The sequence below is a fragment of the Neofelis nebulosa genome, chromosome 2 (assembly GCF_028018385.1).
Source record: "Neofelis nebulosa isolate mNeoNeb1 chromosome 2, mNeoNeb1.pri, whole genome shotgun sequence".
NCBI classification, from domain to species: domain Eukaryota; kingdom Metazoa; phylum Chordata; class Mammalia; order Carnivora; family Felidae; genus Neofelis; species Neofelis nebulosa.
In genome coordinates this window covers 33,101,170-33,115,907 of record NC_080783.1, presented here as the reverse complement: position 1 = coordinate 33,115,907, position 14,738 = coordinate 33,101,170, and the positions used below count along the sequence as shown (strand labels likewise).

The following is a 14,738-nucleotide window of genomic DNA, read 5'->3' as shown; positions in this document are numbered from 1 at the left end:
TGGAGCCTGCTTCCGATTCCGTGTCTCCCTCTCTCTCTGCCCCTCCCCCGTTCATGCTCTGTCTCTCTCTGTGTCAAAAATAAATAAGGGTTAAAAAAAAATTAAAAAAAGAAAAAAAAGAAACAGCTCTGAGTAAAATAGATAATTCAGAAAACCAAGTTAACTTGGATGGCAAGCCATGGAAAATCCTTCAGAATAAATATTACAAAATAAAGGTGGCTAGATTCTAACAAAGTAGTTAGAACAATGATGATCGATTTGTAAGACAGACTACTGAGATCTAATGTAAGTAATACTCTTTCTTGGACAGAAAGACAATAGGAACATAAAATTTTCAAGGATATAGAGGTGAAAAACTGAAAGGTCTTATGTTTCAGGAAAAATTAACAGGGAATGATCAAAATTTAGATATTGTATAGAATTCTGCCAAGTTTTAAGGATAAAGAAAAGATGCTATTAGCATCCAGAAGAAATAAAATAATTTATGTTGGCCTCATCCATCTCCTCAGCAACATGAGACAACGGATAAAAGTGAGTACTGTGTACAACACAGAGTGAAAAGGAATATGACATGGGATTTTCTACTTAGTGGAATATAATTTTAATGGATATTTAACATTCCATTTAATGGTTGTACTATAATTTACTACTATGGTCTATTATTGATACATATTTAGATTGTTTCTGGAATATCATTTAAACCATGCTGAATAAAAAATAAGAAAAAAAACATATATTATTTAAAATACATGCAAGTTTACCTATAAGATAAAAATCCTGGAAGTACAATGGCCGAATCAAAGGTTACATGCATTTAAAATTTTCATTCTGCTAAACTGTCCTGTATAAGAGACTGTACCAGTTTTTTTGCCCACCAGCAATGGAGTAAAGTGCTTGCTCACTGCAACTCAGAACATTGTGTTATTAGATTTCTGATCTTTTTCGGAGCACCTGGGTGGCTCAGTCAGTCAGTTGAGCGTCCGACTTTGGCTCAGGTCATGATCTCACAGCTTGTGAGTTCGAGCCCCAGGTCACGCTCTGTGCTAACAGCTCGGAGCCTGGAGCCTGCGTCAGATTCTGTGCCTCTCTCTCTCTCTGCCCCAACCCACTCACATTCTGTCTCTGTCTCTCTCAAAAATAAATAAACATTAGATTTCTGATCTTTTTCAACCTTTAAGATAAAGCTTATTTGGGGTGCCTGCGTGGCTCAGTCGGTTAAGCATCCAACTTCAGCTCAGGTCATGAACTCCTGGTTTGTGAGTGTGAGTCCCACGTCGGACTCTGTGCTGATAGCTCAGAGCCTGGAGCCTGCTTCAGATTCTGTGTCTCCCTCTCGCTCTGCCCCTTCCCCACTCATGCTCTGTCTCTGTCTCAGAAATAAATAAACATTAAAAAAATTTTTTTTTAATTATTTTATGGTAACCTAATAATTTGGAATTATCTTACCATATTTCATCAGTTGAAGACACCATTATTTAAAAGATATGCCATTATTTTACATACCTCTAAACACGAAAAAAATCTACAAAGTAAACTGTGCTTTCTAATCATCCATTTTCAAATACATGAAAAATTCTGATTTCAGGGGTACCTGGGTGGCTCAGTTGGTTAAGTGTCTGTCTTTGGTTCAGGTCATGATCTCAGGTTCTTGAATTCAAGCCCCACATTGGAATCTCTGCTGACAGCATAGAGCATGCTTGGGAGTCTGTCTGTCTACCCTTCCCCAGCTTGTGCTCTCACTCGCTCTCTCAAAAATAAATAAACATTAAAAAAAGTTCAGATTTCAGAAATAATTTCAGAGATGTGAAAATATGAACAGGTGCTTCTTAAAATCAACGAGATACGATATATGAGAAAGGCTGAGTATCTGAAAACGATTTTTTTTAATATGCAACAATCAGGAATACAGCACAAATATATGCTTCCCAGAACAAATAAAACAACAACTAAATTATTTGAAGCTACAATCCATACAACTAAAATGTATTTAGTTTTATTTTAATTTTATTTTTTAAGTTTATTTATTTTGAGAGCAAGAGAGACAGCACAAGTGGGGGAGGGGCAGAGAGGGAGAGAATCCCAAGCCGGCTCCCCACTGTCAGCGCAGAGCCATAGGGCTTGAACTCATGAATCCTGAGATCAAGACCTGAGCAGAAACTAAGAGTCAGGCACTCAACCGACTGAGCCACCCAGGTGCCCTTACAACTACAATGTATTTAAAAATGTGGGGCTGCTGGGTGGTTCAATCGGTTAAGCATCTGACCGGCTCAGGTCATGGTCTCACAGTTCGTGAGTTTGAGCCCCACATCGGGCTCTGTGCTGACAGCCTGGAGCCTGCTTTGGACTCTGTCGGTCTCTCTCTCTCTCTCTCTCTGCCCCTTCCCCACTCATGCTCTCTCTGTCTCTCAAAAAATAAATGCTAAAACGAAAATTTCTTTTTAATGTATTTAAAAATGAAGAACTTATTGGAGTACCTGGCCGGCTTAGTTGGTTAAGCATCAGACTTTGATTCAGGTCACTATCTCACTGTTTGTGAGTTTGAGCCCTGTTATGGGTGAGCACAAGCCCCACTTCAAATGAGCCCCACTTCTCTCTCACTCCCTTTTTGCCCCTTGTGGGATTCTCTCTCCCTCTCTCTTTCTGCACCTCGCTCACTTGTGCCCTCTCAGTCTCTCAAGAAAATTAAATAAATAATAAAAAAATTTAACAATGAAGAATTTATAAAATGGAGAAATGGTAAAAAGGGATTTAATTCAGTTAACTCTAAATGTGATTGTAACAAACAAAACAGAATTGTTATAACTATTAAAATAATAGGTACATGTAAAAAATAAGAAAAATTTGATGAAAATTATCTGTGATAAAAATTCCTGAACATGGGGCGCCTGGGTGGCTCAGTCAGTTAAGCGTCCGACTTCAGCTCAGGTCACGATCTCACGGTCTGTGAGTTCAAGCCCCGCGTCGGGCTCTGGGCTGATGGCTCAGAGCCTGGAGCCTGCTTCCGATTCCGTGTCTCCCTCTCTCTCTGCCCCTCCCCCGTTCATGCTCTGTCTCTCTCTGTCTCAAAAATAAATAAAACGTTAAAGAAAAAAAAAAAAATTCCTGAACATACCATTAAAATATTAGCAAAAAGTATGTTAAATTATTCATCTCTCATGATAAAAAGGTATTTAATAAAACTTAACATCCATCTTTTTTTTTTTCTTTTTTTAATCTTTCAAAGGCGCCTGGCTGGCTGAGTCCATAAAGCATATGACTCTTGATCTCAGGATCATGAGTTGAAGCCCCATGTTGGGCACAGAGCTTATTTAAAAAAATAACCTAGGGGCACCTGGGTGGCTCAGTCAGTTGGGCGACCGACTCATGATTTCAGCTAGGTCATCATTTCATGGTTCGTGAGTTTGAGCCCGGTGTCAGTCTCCACGCTAACAGTGTGAAGCCTCCTTGGGATTCTCTGTCTCCCTCTCTCTCTGCCCCTCCCCTGCTTGCTTGTGCATGCTCTCTCAAAACAAACAAATAAACATTTTAAAAAATAATAAAATCGGGCACCTGGGTGGCTCAGTCGGTTAAGCACTGGACTTTAGCTCAGGTCATGATCTCACGGCTCATGGGTTCGAGCCCTGGATCAGGCTCTGTGCTGACAGCTCAAAGTCTGGAGCCTCCTTCAGATTCTGTGTCTGTGTCTCTCTCTCTCTCTCTCTCTCTGCCCCTCCCCCATTCACACTCTGTCTCTCAAAAATAAACCTTAAAAAAAATTTAATAAATAATAAAATAAAATTCACTAGGAAAACGACTGTAAGAATACCAGAAAAAATCTAATTAAGAGTAATAAAAAGATTTTAAGCAATATCAATTCAATCAGTATTGTACTGGTCTTCCATTTCCACTTCAGAAAGTTGCAAGAGAAAATTAATTCCATCCTAACACTGAGAATAAGTTAGATAATCTACAAAATTTAGTGTTTTCTGAAAGTACATCAGAGGGCTGAGGATGCAGGAAAGCTCATGATCTGAAAATCCAGAAAATGCTTAGCCCTACCTAGGACTGAAGAGATTCCTGGCTGCTCTCATCTTGGGAGAAAAGAGGAAGAAGAGGAGGCTACTTCACAAAATAAAGGAGGGCAAAAAACAAGCAAACTGTATCTTTAAGTCCTGGAAAAAAAAAAAAAAAGCTGGCCAAGAATTCTATATCTAATAAAAATATCCTTCAAAAATGAAAGCAAAGTAAAACTTCAGACAGATACAGTTGAAAGGCCACAGTGACCTGTGTTACAAAAAAAAAAATCTAAATATTCTTTAGGGTGAAGAAAAATAACATAGAAACTCAGCTCTACAGGAAGCAAGAGAGAAAAAAGGGTAAATATATTGATAAATACAAAGGAATTTTTAAACATTACATATATACATGCATCTTTAAATTTCACTAAAAGATTGATTCATTACATTTTTAAAAATATAGGACACATGTAGAAGTAAAGTATGTAAGGGCACATAAGGTGAGATGGTCATTACAAGTATAAATGATAATATTCTTACACTGCTCATAAAATACTAAAATAGATTTGAAAATAAGCTATGATAAATTTAAGATACATATGAAATCTTTAGTACCACCAATAAAAAAATAACATGAAGAGACAAAACTAAAAAGACAGGACAAGAAATATTTTTCTAAAAGCTCAATTCATCCAAAAAGGAGGCAGGGAAGAAGACTAAAGAATAAATGAAAAAATGGAAAAAGAATACCAATATACTTAACCCAAACACAGAAAAAAGTTATAAAAATAAAAAATGAACTATATACCACTATTAAAACACAGAGGTTGTTGTGAGACTGGATAAACAACTACAAACCAACTGTATGTAGTTTATAACAAACACATTTTAAACACAAATACACAGATGTATTAAAAGGAAAAAGCAAGAGGCAAGCATTAAGCTTGTATTAATGTCATACAGGACAGGCTTCCATGTAAAAAGTATTTTCGGGAATAGAATGGACATTTAATAATGATAAAGTGGTCAATCTATCAAAAGGACACAGCTGTCTTAAATGTGTATGTGACTGATAACACTACCAAATATCTTTAAAAAACTGACAGAACTGAAGGGGAAAATAGATAAATCTACAATCATAGTTAATCATAACTAAAACTTAACACTTCTCCCAGAGTAACTGATGGAATAAAGAGGCATTAAAATGTGAAGATAAAAGGCTCAAGCAACACTCAACCAGCTTGACCTAAATGACATTTAGACTATTCCATCCACCACCAGAAGAATACACATTTTCCCCCAAGGGTAACTGAACACTCACCAAGACAGACCATAGGTTAGGCAAGGAAAAAATTCTCAATAAATTTAAAGGTATTGAAATAATACATGTTTTCTGAGCACGACATTGTTAATTTAGAAATCAATAGCAATGAACTACCTAAAAAAATTCCAAAATATTTGGAAATAAAATAGCACACCTAAATAAATAAGGGATCATAGAACTTAAACTTTTAAATATTTTTAACTAAATGATAATGAAAATATCCCATGTTTGTGGGATGTAGCTAAAGCATGCTTAGAGGAAAACTTATAGCTTTAAATACTTACATAAAAGGGGAAAAAATATATTATTTATGCTTCCACCTTAATAAATTAGAAAAAGATGAGCAAATTAAACCCAAAGTAAAAGAAAAAAATGAAAATAGGAATGAAATATGTGAAATAGAAAACAGGCAAATCAATAAAATCAACAAAGTCAAAAATGTAAAATATAGGACATACGACACGATAAAATCATGAAGTCTGACAGTGTAGTATTTGGTACCAGTTCAGTCAGTGGTACAAATTTTGTTTTATTAATTGCTTTATAATAAGTATGTCTAAAAAAAATGTGGCTTCCTAGTTTTCCCAACCAGTCTCATGTTTGCAGCTTTCACACTTGATCTCTGAGCACCCATTTAACTCCAAAATTATGATGATTTGTCTAGCAATTATAAATTACTGATAATTAGAACAATGTCTTGCACATTGCTGTTTCAATGGCTAGATGCACAATCATTCTGAGCTATTAAATACAGACATTTCAAAGAATACTGGTAATGATGGGCACAAATATAAAACGATTAAAATTTTTCATTATATAAAAAATGTATACATACCATCAGATGTTTATTTGTTCAATAAATGCGTAATTAACTCCTATTAAAAGATGAGGCACCTGTGGCTACTTCATAAATACTGATGTTAAGATGATGTAAGTAATATCGCCTTACAGTACGTTGTCTAAGTCTAAACTAAATAAATCAATACATAAATGCTTAAAGAAAATCCAAAACCATGGACAAACGTGATCTTCCCAATAAGCTATTTCACAGTGACCCATAGCTTATAACAGCTTTCAGGCTCTGCGCATTAACATCATCTATTACATGAAAAATAATCCCACCCCCTCTACCGGCAAACCCACATCATCGCGGGTTGGTTGCCAGATCGGATTTTTTTCCCCTCTCCCATCTTTCTCAGGCATCAGGTATCTGACCACTGACATCATTTGGGCACCCGACCAGGTGATCCGCGTTTCCAAGAGCCGGATAGGTGCACGGGGCTGGGTTCACGGCCTCAGGCCGCAGTATTTGTGCGCGGAACCCCTCGGGAGCTCTAGCATTCCGCGGTTAGCCTTACGCCGCACACTTATGTTTTGTTTTTACCAAACGCTTGCCACTTCGTTTCTAAAGAAGGCGTTTCCATCACAAAATAATGACATAAAAATAAACACAACAGAAAAAAGAGGTCAGCAGGAAAGCACCTAAATGCTGTGAACACCTGCCTCTAATGGAAGCGATCTCCACCTTCCAGAGAAATCACCCAAATAAGCCTCAGGCTGGTGCGCACGTTCGCTACCGGGGCGGCGTGAAGGAAAGCTCCTTTCGTCCGGAGAGGACGCAGCCTCGCCAGAAACCACTCCTTGCGGGTTCTGCCCGGAGGAGCGCGGACCAGGACTTCGTCCCAGGGGGAGGCCGCAGGGGCCGGCGAGGCCTCGAGAGACAGCGTGCGCGCGTGGCAGGCGCCTCCCGCCGCGCTTCCACCTCAGGGCGTCGCCACGGAAACGAGGGTTTGGCCTCCGGCCCGCCAGGCCCGGAGAGGGCGCGGCCTGACCGCCACTGGGAGGCCGCAGGCTCTCACCGCGACGCTGGAACCGCGACGCGCCGGTCCTCCGCCACCTCGGGCCGCGCTTAACTGCGTGGAGGTCCGTCACAGCACCCGTTCTCGCCGCCGCCACCCGCGAGCCCCGCGACGCCACCGGGCCACTCCCGCAGCCCGTGCCCCTCCGCACCCGTGCGTGGAGGTGTCGGGCTCCGGCTGCGGGAGGCGGGAGATTTAAACCGGGCGGCCTGGCGCGCGCGGAAGCCGCGCTGCCTTCGGCATCTCCGTCCGGCGTCCGCGTTCTCGCCCTCTCCGGCTTTTCCCGAACCCCACCGAAGCCCGGCTCTCGGTCCGTTTTTTGATGAACTCCTAGACCCTTTCTGTTCCTTCGCTACCAAATTCGTTTACTAACAAATACCAAACAGGTCAGAATATCGGAATTAAGGAACTGTTTGTGAGACCTCTGAGGCATTCCCTGTTTCCTTTCCTAAACCCGGATCCCTCCCTGCCTCCGGGGCGGCACCGCACCTGCCAGGCCCTCCGAGAGACCATCTCTACCGGGCTATATGCTTCTGAGCCTCAGTCATTCCTGAATCAGGGCGCTTCTCAGTACCAGTGCCCGCACGCGGTAACTGTTCATGTGTTATATTTTAACTCTTAAAGGTTTAAAGATGATTAAGTTAGCAATTGTTAATAACTGACCTCAAATGCACATACACATAACCTAAATTTGTTGTCATGAGTCTTCAAAAGTAAAAGGCAAAATTTAAGCCTAAAAATTGAAGAAAAAAAATGGAAAAAGGCAAAAGTAAATTGTTACTGGTGTAAGATAATATAAATTCAAAGTGCTTTCTTTTTAAAGGTGATTCAAAAAATCCTATCAACTTTTCTAAAGCTCCACAAAGTATGAATTACAATTGTGACATAGGCTAGCGAGGAAAAAACCTTACACTCCAGGTGATAACTAAAGTCTGTAAGATCACGAAAGATGGAGTGAGATTCTAGAATATTACAAAATACTTACCTAAAAAACCAGAAAGTGGTTTTAGAATAGGAAAAAGAATAGGCTATTTATACTAGAGTTAATTTGGATCGAAAAAAATTGAGATATCTTTAGACCAGGGATTCTTACTGAGATCTATGGGGTTTCAACGAACAGGTGAATACCTGAAATAACAAGCAAACTTTCGGTATCTTTTTTTTTTTTTTTTCTAATTGTTAGAAATGTAACCAAAGCCAAGTTCCACTGCCCAAAGCACACAAAGCCAATCACTGAGACGTCATATTTGCAAGGAAAGGGTTTATTCCAGAGGCAGCTAAAGAGATAAAAGGGCAAGCTTCAAATCTGCCTCCTAGAAGGGGTTGTGATTACATATATGCTGATGAAAAAGGTGGAGAAATTTATGGTAATTCATGAGGAAAGATGGGGCATGCACATTGAGCATACTCACTTTGAGGTGGAGACTTAAAATGAGGCACAATTCAGCCTCTACTGTCAGGAGGTCATCTTAGGACACAGGGGCTATGGGCATGTTCCAAGAGAGCCTAGATCAAAATGGATGGGGTCTTGGGCTCATTATCTAGGGTAAGGAAGACAGGGCCTTGCTGTTCATAGGCGGGAACTTATCTGTGACTTTTTAGCCCAGGTCTCCCTGGTGGATTTGTTAGTGGGGTCTGAAAACAAACAATAGCTGATTAGGGAGAAACAGGCCTCTGAAAAACTTCAGATTTCCTGTTAGTTTCAACCTCATTAACCCCATGGGGGGCAGCAACCTCAGAGAGTCCACAGCTTTTCTCAGATTCTTAAAGTCCAGATCCTTAAAAGGGTAAGAATTAGCATTTGGCAATAAGGATAACTGCTGTACTTCCTCAGATCTTTCCTAACTCGTGCTAAGTTTGACGTCCCACGTAAGGACATACCTCTGCTCTCAATAATTGTAATTATTTCTCTGTCTTCCCCATTGGATCCTTAGCTCCTCCAAGGTACATTTAGGCTGTTTAGTAGCTTTATCTCTTTTAACACAGTGCCTAATACATACTGCATTCTGAATGTGCATTTAATCAATAAATGAACAGAAGCAAAGACAGCTAATTGACAACTGAAGGATACTGTATAGAATACCTGAAAAGAATTGAACACCTTTCTTCCCAAAGAATAAATTATTCTAATAGAGTAAGCAAAACGACTTTCATAATGTTATCATGAAACATATGTTAAGTTACTTGGGATATTTTAGAAAATGCTTGTTCCAAACAGGATGAAGTTTAACTTAAGAGGATATGAAATAGTTTTTCAGCCCAATCTGAAGCAGAGAAAGGCCCTCCAAGAAATATACCAGAAAGTCAGAGAAGTGACTGTGGGCAAGGGGTGTTGGCTTTGTTCACTTACTTGGAGAAAATTACTTAGATACACAAGACACCATAAAATGTAGCATTCATACATAATCACTTTTCCTTCACAGGTCACTAAGAAAAGCAGGTAAGTGGCAGCAGAGTATAAGAATGGTTTCAGCAAACAAAGTTAAGCTACTGACACTCTTCGAATCAGGTTTCCTTAATCATATATTTGATAAATGTTTGTAGAGTGAATTAATAATCCTCCTTTAGCTGTTGGTAAGAAAATATTTAAATGCCTTGTACTAGTTAGTACCTTAAATAAATAGGCGCCCACAGTAGTTAAAATGTAGTGTTTCATAAATAAGTTTTTAGAAAACAATTTAACACTATTAAAATATTTTTATATGGGAGGATTTATTTTTTTTTAATTTTTTTAACGTTTATTTATTTTTGAGACAGAGAGAGACAGAGCATGAATGGGGGAAGGTCAGAGAGAGGGAGACACAGAATCTGAAACAGGCTCCAGGCTCTGAGCTGTCAGCACAGAGCCTGACGCAGGGCTTGAACTCACAGACTGCGAGATCATGACCTGAGCCCAAGTCAGCCGCTTAACCGACTGAGCCACCCAGGCGCCCCTATATGGGAGGATTTAATTTCATCTAGAAATTAAATGTACAAACATTTATAGAAGTGTTATTTAATTTTCTATCAACAGATTTATCGTAGTATAAAGTGTTTTCCTCCACGGTAGGCTTCTACAAGTGAACTAGAAAAGACGACCATTAGATATCTTGGAATATGGAGCTTCACAAATCTGCAATCCCAGAGCAATAAACAGCAACGATCTTTTGCACTATCAAGAAAACCTCTGGTTTATCTCTTAAATAAAATTTCAATTGATATTTAAAAACATACTAAGAATTCTATACTTTTGTACTGTTTTACTTATTTGTTTTGAGAGAGAGTTTGTGGGGGGAGGGCAGAGAGAGGGAGAGAGAATCCCACACAGGCCCCATGCTCAACCCTCAGATGTGGGGCTCGATTCCACTACTGTGAGATCATGAGCTGAGCCAAAATCAAGAGTTGGATGCTCAACTGACTAAGCCATCCAGGTGCCCCTGTACTGTTTTACTCTCATTAAGGATTAGGGATTTACTGAACTTGATGCCATGGAAATAGCTCCATTTCTTCAAGGTGTTCTACTTTCTCAGTAATTTGTTTGATCTTATCGAGGAAGTCAGAAGTAACAGGTCAGTTAACAAGTCAGGTAGTTAGTGAGGGTATGGTGAGCTATCTTCCCAGATGCCCACACTAGTATTTACTTACATGTGGCTAGCTAAACATGCTCTCTCCCATATTGTATTTGTGTTGATTCAAGTAAGGCTACAATTAGAGACATTATTATGATTTTTTTAAATGTGAAGTGTTATAGACAGATTTAAAAAAGTATGGTTTCCTCCCCCTGAAACAACCATTGAACTTAATTTGGTATTAGTAATTCCCAGGCATGTTGTCTATACTTTTACTAACTATCCATAGAATTGACATGTTTCTCAACTTTCTATCAGATTGTACCTAACAAGATCATTCTCTGTAGTCTTTTTTTTTTTTTTTTTAACATTTATTTATTTTTGAGAGACAGAGACGAGCACGAGCAGGGGAAAATCAGAGAGAAAGGGAGACACAGAATCTAAAGCAGGCTCCAGGCTCTGAGCTGTCAGCACAGAGCTTGACATGGGGCTTGAACCCACAAACCATGAGATCATAACTTGAGCTGAAGTTGGACGCTTAACTGACTGAACCACCGAGGCACACCCATTTCTCTGTAGTCTTTATTACTCAGAGGCATGTGTCCTATTTTCATCAATTGGCTGTACACCTTCATACTCGATATTTAAGCTGCTGGGTTGTGGTTTCCTTTAATAACATGAATAATGTGATAATTCAAATGACATGAATGAATAACAGGATAAATTCTAAAGTTTCCTTTTGCTCATACAATTCCTATATGAAAAGAAATAGATCTTTAAAGAACACATATTATTATGCATATAATTATGCATATATTACATTTTGTGGGATACTAATATGGAAATTAATTTTAAAGGCAAGAACATGCAAAGCTGAACCTAACTTGGTAATTTGGTACCAATAAATGCCACTTAAATTTATATATAACCTTGTATATGAAGACATCTCCAAACTTATTCTTCACATTTATAAATACATCGTTCTTCTGGATGCCAATTGGCAAAATATATACGTACTAGTTAAGAACTTGACCTCTAGACAATGATACATCCAAATTCAAATTGTGACTCTATTTACTGGCTGCATGAAATCTGGTCAAGTAACTTGACCTCTCTGACACATATATTCCTGCTTTAAAAAAATTTTTTTTATACTTATTTTTGAGAGAGTGAAGATGAATGGTCGAGGGGCAGAGAAAGGGGGAGGGGGGAAGAGGATCTAAGCAGGCTCTGTGCTGACAGCAGAGAGCCCCATGTGGAGCTTGAACTCACAAACTGCAAGATCATGACCTGAGCTGAAGTCAGACACTCAACCAACTGAGCCACACAGGCACCCCTCCTCCTTTAAAATAAAGATCATTTAGTCATTTTAATGTCAAAGGATTGCTAAGGTGGATTTTTTTTCTTGCCATTTTAATAGACACTGCCAGAAAATAATTTACTTCTTCAAATCTGTGAATATTGGTGGATAATGGAACAAAAATAGTCTAATTCAGTTAAGCAATACCATCCCCCCCCCCAATTCTAAGTTACATTAAAGATATACTTAGCTTAAAATCAAAAACACAAGAAAAGGCAAGTGTTGGGGAGGATGTGGAGAAAAAGGAACCCTCTTGCACTGTTGGTGGGAATGAAAACTGGTGCAGCCACTGTGGAAAATGGTATGGAATTTCCTCAAAAAGCTAAAAATAGAACTACCCTACAATCTAGTAATCACACTACTGGGTATTTACCTCCAAAATACAAAAGCACTAATTCAAAGAGATACATGCAACCCCTATGTTTGTTGCAGCATTATTTATAATAGCCAAACTATGGAAACAGCCCAAGTATCCATTGATAAATGAATGAAGATGTGAAATAGATGTGTATATACACATATACATACACAATGACATGTTATTTTAACCATAAAAAGGAATGAAATCTTGCCATTTGCAATGACATGGATGGAACTACAGTATAATGCTGAGTTAAATAAGTCAGAGAAAGACAAATGCCATGATTTCATTCATATGTAGAATTTAAGAAACAAAACCAACAAGCAAAGGAAAAAGAAGGGCAAACTAAGAAACTGACTCTAACTACAGAGAAAAAACATGGTTACCATAGGGGAGGAGGTTGGGTGGATGGGTGAAATCGGTGATGATTTAAGGTGTACACTTGTGATGAGCACTGGGTGATGTATGGAATCGTTGAATCACTATATTATACACCTGAAACTAATATAACACTATGATAACTATACTGGAGTTAAAATTAAAAGCTTAATAAAAACAAGGAAAAGAGATAAAATATTAATTACACATTAAGGTTTATTTTTTTTTTAACGTTTATTTGAGACAGAGAGAGACAGAGCATAACGGGGGAGGGTCAGAGAGAGGGAGACACAGAATCTGAAACAGGCTCCAGGCTCTGAGCTGTCAGCACAGAGCCCAATGCGGGGCTCGAACTCACGGACCGTGAGATCATGACCTGAGCTGAGGTTGGCTACTTAACTGAGCCACCCAGGCGCCCCTTAAGGTTTATTTTTTTGTTTTCGGAAACCTGATTCCATTTAGTGGCTTTTTTATTTTTATTTTAGAGAGAGCATGCATGAGTGCAAGAGGCGGGGAGAGAATCTTTTTAAGTTTTTAAAATTTATTTTGAGAGAGAGAGCACGAGCAAGTGAAGAGCAGAGAGAAAGAGAATCCCAACCAGGCTCTGTGCAGGTTAGCACAGAGCCTGACATGGGGCTCAACCCCAAAAGCCTGGGATTATGATCTAAACTGAAAACAAGAGTCAGATGCTCAACCAACTGAGCCACCCAGGCACAACCACTCAGTGGCTTTTAAAATAAAATAAATACTAATTGAATATTGCTTGTATATGCATAGTCTCCAAATGAAATTTTTTTCCTTTTATAAGATATAGTAGTATAAAGATTATTTCTCCTTATATTTGCTTTATATAAGCAACTGATTTTTCAAAATTAGAATACATCAAAAGATTTTTTGTGAAAAGATTCAATGTTATTATCAGAAATTCCCAGATAGTATTTCATTTGCAGGGTTATTTGCTCATTTTGCGATTATGTGTATTTTATATAAATCTAAGTTTTAATTTGTTTTCCTCAACAGTGTTAGGAAGCATTCTGATATATTATTATGCATTGATGACAGTAGTTCCAAAATGGTCATTCTAAATTCAAAAGAAAAGGATATGACAAAACAAACACTGGTCATCTATTCATAGAAAATCTATTGTTTTTCTGCATTCTATGTAGAATTAAAAATCCTATAACTCAAGTTTCTACCCTAATAATCTCTGAGTAATCATCATAGCCAGGTTTTGTTTTCATGGTTCTCAAAAAGGTCATCATGTCTTACCATGTTTTCACCCATATGTGGATCCTGAGAAACTTAACAGAAGACCATGGGGGAGAAGAAAGGGGGGAAAAAAGAGAGAGGGAGGCAAACCATAAGAGACTCTTAAATACTGAGAACAAGCTGAGGGTTGATGGGGGGTGGGGGAGAGGGGAAAGTGGGTAATGGGCATGGAAGAGGGCCCTTGTTGGAATGAGCACTGGGTGTTGTATGGAAACCAATTTGACAATAAATTTAATAATAATAAAAAAAGATGTCTTAGATGAGACCTGGAGGCAGTTTTACCTAAGAGGAAACAAAATTAAACTTCTTAGCATATGAAGAAATATGATTCCTTCTTTCCTCACATTATTTCTAAGCTATCATTTCTGATGGTTTGTGCTCTGGCAGAGGGAGCATTTCCACCCCCAACCAGTATCTGTCCAGATCTGTCTGTCTCAAATATTACTCTTCTATGATGCCTTTCTTGACATCCAACTTGCTCCCCACAAAGCTAATTGCTCCCTTCCCTATGCCACCTCTCTACCTTACATTTTACATCTTTCTTTGCACTTAGGTCACTGTTACAATTCTTTTTTTTTTTTAAGTTTATCTCTTTATTGAGAGAGCATGCAGGTATGTGCACACAGCAGAGAAAGGGAGAGAGA

The 14,738-nt window shown here is 38.7% G+C and overlaps 1 protein-coding gene across 4 annotated transcripts in view; it reads right to left on the bottom strand.

The window, feature by feature from the left end:
* The window catches only part of ICA1L (islet cell autoantigen 1 like), a 92,656-nt gene extending 85,394 nt beyond the window's left edge, over positions 1 to 7,262 (bottom strand). For 3 of the 4 annotated variants that reach the window (XM_058708797.1, XM_058708780.1, XM_058708800.1), the window contains exon 1: positions 6,155 to 6,382. The gene's annotated coding sequence lies outside the window, so the exon portion shown is untranslated. Of the gene's footprint in view, positions 1 to 6,154; positions 6,383 to 7,178 lie in introns of those variants that run through there. The other variant, XM_058708787.1, reaches the window with a different exon arrangement.
* Between the last annotated feature and the right edge of the window lie 7,476 nt (positions 7,263 to 14,738).